This window comes from Dendropsophus ebraccatus, chromosome 11, assembly GCF_027789765.1.
Source record: "Dendropsophus ebraccatus isolate aDenEbr1 chromosome 11, aDenEbr1.pat, whole genome shotgun sequence".
In the NCBI taxonomy this organism is placed as follows: domain Eukaryota; kingdom Metazoa; phylum Chordata; class Amphibia; order Anura; family Hylidae; genus Dendropsophus; species Dendropsophus ebraccatus.
The window spans coordinates 26,022,949-26,028,948 of NC_091464.1; positions in this window are offsets into that span (position 1 = coordinate 26,022,949).

A 6,000-nucleotide genomic window follows, 5' to 3' on the forward strand; every position below is an offset into this window, starting at 1 on the left:
TTGTTGGTATGTTAGCCCATTCCTCCATGCAGATCTCCTCTAGAGCAGTGATGTTTTGGGGCTGTCGCTTGGCAACACAGACGTTCGACTCCTTCCAAAGGTTTTCTATAGGGTTAAGAACTAGAGACTGACTAGGCCACTGCAGGACCTTGAAATGCTTTCTATGAAGTAATTCCTTCGTTGCCCTGGCGTTATGCTTGGGAACATTGTCATGTTGAAAGACCCAGCCACATTTCATTTTCAATGCCCTTGCTGATGGAGGGAGGTTTGCACTCAAAGTCTTACAATGCATGGCCCCATTGATTCTATCATGTACCCGGATCAGTTGTCCCGGTCCATTTGCAGAGAAACAGACCGAAAGCATAATATTGCCACCTGAATGATTCACAATAGGTATGGTGGTCTTTGGATGCAACTCCAAACACAATGAGTTGTGTTTCTAACAAACAGTTCTACTTTGGTTTCATCAGACCATAGAACATTCTCCCAATACTCTTCTGGATCCAAATGCTCTCTAGCAAACTTCAGTTGGGCCCGGACATGTACTGGCTTAAGCAAGGGGACATGTTTGGCACTGCAGACATTCCTGGCGGTCTAGTGGTTTACTGATGGTAGCCTTTATTACGTTGGTCCCAACTCTCTTTAGGTTATTCACTAGGTCCCCCTGTGTGGCCCTTGGATTTTTGCTCACCGTCCTTGTGATCATTTTGACTCCACGGGGTAAGATCTTGCATGGAGCCCCAAATCTCGCTTGTTTGTAAGCAAATACTTATTTTCCACCATAATTCGCAAATAAATTCTTTCCAAATTAGACAATGTGATTTTCTGAATTTGTTGACCTGTGACGTCAATTACACAGGCCTCTCTCATCTTTTTAACTGGGAAAACTTGCACAATTGGTGGCTGCCTAAATCCTTTTTTCCTCACTGTACTTAAAGTGGAAACCCAGCATTTATTATTATTTCAAATCAATGGGTACCAGAAAGTTATATAGATTTGAAATTTACTTCTATTCAAAAAATCTCCACTCTTCCAGTACTTATCAGCTGCTGTATGTCCTGCAGGAAGTGGTATATTCTTTCCAGTCTTACACAGTGCTCTCTGATGCCACCTTTGTCATTGACAGGAACTGTCCAAAGCAGAAAAGATTTTCTATGGGGATTTTCTACTGCTCTGAACAGTTACTGTCACAGGCAGAGGTAGCAGCAGAGAGCACTGTGTCAGAGTGAAGAGAATACCGTGAAACCTTATATCTCAAGTAACTTTGTTTAGGGGCGTTTTGAAAGACATGCTAACAATTAAGAAAAAATGTATTTCTGTAAACGAGCAAAATTTAATAGCATGACCAGATACCCCTGTGTCCCTATTCTGATACTGTACTGGGTGAAAAACCCTTATTTTAACCAACTGCTATTTGATCTACTCTGCTGGTGATCGGACGCCTTCCGGCTCTCCTCTGGGGCCCATCCACATCACTGTGGCTTCCCCCTGACACCTAACTTTCCCTCTGACACGTGCATTTGATTCTTGCAGCCTCGAGAAAATGGATGCAGGCCTAGAGCTGCCTAGGAAACATGGATGCAGCCATAGGTTGTAATATATTTTATGGTAAATTGAATGAAAATATAAAAAAATACAGTTTGTCCTACCAACAACTAGTCTTTATACACTGATGAGGAAATAAGATGGTTACGTTTTTTGGAAGCGAAGTTGAAATGTTAAAAAGTCGTAAAGGGGTTAAACTTCCATGTCCCCACAACCCTCATGGTGTCAGCAGAATATTTGCCTATTACGACCATGTAATGTGTAATCTCCTGTGTACAATAAACAGAGCTAAGATCTGCCAACTTATAATAACTATAATTATAATTGATGGCTAAATAAATTTGACTGAATTTAAAATTATGAAAAACAAAGGAGGAGAAGGAAACCGGGAGCAAGGATTGCCCTCTAGTAATCCTGGATGGTGGCAAGACATGTGGCAAGACTGCTCCCTTGTCAGGCCCATCCGCCACTCAGTTGGTATTTAGGGAGATGTAACGTCTCTGACCATACTTAATGTCCATGTATCGGTGGTATTGTGGACCTTGTCATTGATGTTGTTGCACAGGGCACACAGTGTCTTCTCTCTAACTTGTTGGTGCAGGTGAGGGATGGCCCGTCTACAGGAGTAGTTGCAGCTGGGAATGACATACTAAAGGACAGCCCCCGTTTTAAGAACCATTAAGTTCTTGAAACTCTCAGTTTCTACGAGACGGAATCTGAGCATTTCAAAGAAAATAAGTTCAAGGAACTGCATTTTCCTCTCTCTTTTTGTAAAGTTATGGACACGGCTGTGCATTCTGGTGGTGGAGGTGCTGCTGCAACAGCTTTCTTTCTAGGGGAGACAGGTGGGAATTTAATTTGGCAGGTGAATGTTGAGGCAGAGAGTACGGAAGCAGAGGAGGGAGTGTCACACTTTTGCTGTTTTTTCTGGTGTCTGACCCAGTGCAGCTCATGCTTGGCATTTAGGCATCTTATCATGCATGTGGAGAGGAAGCTGAGGTTATTGACTTTAACACCTCGTCTGAGGGCATGATGGCACAGTGCGCAAATCACTCATGTCTTGTCCTCACGCTGCAGAGGTCCTATGAACTGTTTTGGGTTCGCTCAGTCTTTTAGCGCATTTGCCACCTGGCAGTTGTTTCATCATCGCCTGACATGTCAGGTGCTGGTCCCCTGCCCATTTGCACCACCCTTCCCATGTCCTCATCCTCCATCATCAGTGGTTGGGCATCGGTTCATTGCAGTTGTTCAATTGGGTTAGGGTGATGGACCATTAAAAGGGTACTTCAGCGGGGGGGCACTTTTTTGCTGGGACCGGGGAGGAGGTGGGCTAGGGAAAAGACGTCCACTCACCTCCCCGGTTCCAGCGGCGGGTCCCGCATCGCAGTGCTCCAGTGCCCGGTGCGGAGATGTGACATCTCAGGTCCGCTCAGCCTCTCAGTGAAGGAGGCGGGATCTGAGCGGACTTGAAACGGATCCTGCCTCCTTCACTGAGTGGCTGAACGGACCTGAGACGTCACGTCTCGGGCCCGCGTCAGACACCCGAAAGCGGCCGGAAACCGGGCACCGGAGCTCCGCGATGCGGGACCCGCCGCTGGAACCGGGGAGGTGAGTGGACGTCTTTTCCCTCGGTCCCAGCAAAAAAGTGCCCCCTCGCTGGAGTACCCCTTTAAATTCATGGAAGCGGAATCCTCAAAGAGCACTAGCGATTGCTCCATCACGGAGGCTCACAGTGTTTAGAAAATTTGCAAGGGGGTGAAGTGGAGGGGGTCGATGGTTTCAATAGAAGAGAAGTGGGTGGAAAACAACTTTATTGAACTGAAAAGTAATCAACTTAATCTTGATTGAAAATTCGCTGGCCGATATTAGGGTCTGGAAAGTTACACTGTATTCCCTGCCGCCTGCTTGCACTAAAGGCAGGCCCAGATCTCCTCTGTCCTACAACAACAGCAGCAGCTCTATCACCACCACCACCAGCTGCATCACTGCCAAGTCCCTTCTTTGTGTTTTTTTTTTATGTTTTGGTCAAAACAATTGTCTAACTCTGGCAGTACTCCAACTCTTAACAAAGATCGTGGTTGTGGTAAAAGTAAAAACATTTCTTGGAGGAGATACAGTGGACACGACTATATCACAGGCCTACCACTTTAAACTAAGACCGCAATTGTGGTTAAATTTAAATAAGAACCCTGTTTTTAAGATACAGTGGACCAAACTAGGTCACAGGCCACAGAATTTTAAGTTTCATTTTCAAGAAGAACCCTTTAGTAAAGCATATACAGTGGACCAAACTTTGTCACCTGCGTTTAACCCTTTTAAATGAGCCAAGCTGTGGTTATTTTCATGCAGCACAGAAGTTTTTGCAATACACTTGAGAAGAGTTTGCCCCCTCGTCCTGTCTCACTGATGAACTGAAAGCCAGCAGCTCCTCAGCAGAGACTAGCCCACTTTTATAGTGAACTTTTTCAGGACTTTGTATCCCAGCCTCAGTCATCAACCTTTCCCTAATGTGAACAGAGGTGTGAATCTGTTGTCGTTTTTTTCCCACTCTCTGACAGCCAGCAGCTCCTCAGCACTGACGACCCCACGTAAAAGTAAGCATATCTATAGAGTGACCAGAAAACAAGGGCTCAGGAGAAGCATATTTTTCTTTTAAGCACATTACATAATACCTGTATTTCTTCCTCCTCCTATCTGCATCAACAGTTAAACATAGTAACATGCATCAATATACTCTGAGGCAAAATACCACCCATGTGAACAGAATACTATCAGATTTCAATTCAGATTCCTATTACCCACTTACATTAGAGAAAACACTAAAGCAGACCGTGTGATCTCGGCTTTTATATTAAGCCTCTGGCAATTTTCATCTATGTGAAATAACAGGTTACACAACCATTAGCTTTGGTCTTTGTACAGTATGTTAACCTTTTTGTCTTTTTAAATTCTCAGACAAGGGTCACAATATTTTTCTAAAGAACGTAACTGGGTTGTGTCTAAACTGTTACATGTAGAAAAATGTGTAACCGTCCGTCCTCTAATAGGAAAAAACATCTCACATATTGTAGATGAATGTAAACTGATAATGTAGATAAAACAATAGACTGGTCTGAAGAAGCGTGTGAACATGCGAAACAGCTGTCACACTATTCAGTGAGGTGACACTAGATGTGAGTACCTCTCATCATTTTTTTTTTCTCGGATTATGCATTGACTGTAACTTTCTTAAGAGTAGCATCCCGTGTGTCTTAACAAGAAATCGCTTCTACCAATGTTAACACAACACATGGCGAGAAGTGGGTAGTGCCAGTTCTCTTTCTCATCTGTGAAAATAATACACTGAACCTGAGTAACAATCTGTATGACAGTCAAGAAGTGATTGTAACTTAAGAACTGTCAACAGGTTTGTTTACAGATACATCGCTTTATTTAGTATGAATTCTCTGAGGCCAGCTCCGGACAGATGTCTTGCATGCCCACTTTGTCATGGATATGCTTAAAGGGGTTATCCAGCGAAAAACGTATTTTTTAATCAACTGGTTTCAGAAAGTTTTATAGATTTGTAATTTACTTCTATTTAAAAATTTCAAGTCTTCCCATACTTATCAACTGCTGCGTGTCCTGCAGGAAATGGTGTTTTCTTTTAAGTCTGACACAGTGCTCTCTGCTGCCACCTATGTCCGAGACAGGAACTGTCCAGAGCAGGAGAGGTTTTCTATCTGAATTCGCTACTGCTCTGGACAGTTCCTGTCTTGGACAGAGATGTCAGATGTCACTGTGTCACACTGAAAAGAAAACAACATTTCCAGGAGACAGGACATACAGCAGCTAATAGGCATGGGAAGACTGGAGATTTTTAAATAAAAGTAAAATACAAATTTATATAACTTTCTGAAACCAGATGATTTGAAAGAAAAAGATTTTTGCTGGACAACCCCTTTAAGGATCTATGAGTTTGAAAACCCCATCAGTCCAATCACACCAAATTAATGCAAACTTGCTTTGTGAACTATGCCCCCCACTGTCAAAATGACGGTCGTTTTATCAGCCTGCAAATAACAGCTGTTACTTGTCGGCAAATGATGGCCGTCCAATAAAAACGTCCATCTTTTTGATGGGGTGGGAACATAGCCTCAGCCCGCAGCAATTTGCCACTCCTGGACCGGGCCTTTTAAGGTATTTAAAAAGCAGTTTTCCGAAGCAGACAACCTTTTGTTGGTTTGTGTATGGCTACGTAGAAAGGCATTGTCTCCATCATGTCAGCTTACGTTTTCATACTTGGGTGGATGTGCACCTTCCATCCTTTAATGTCAAAGTTGCTTTAGGAAACCCTTTAATCCCTTAATGAAAATTGCCCTTAACTATTTGTCTTGAGAACACGGCGAGACATGCCTCCGTACAGAGAACACAGCACTTGAGCCAAGCATTGGAGTTTATGTCAACGTCATCGAG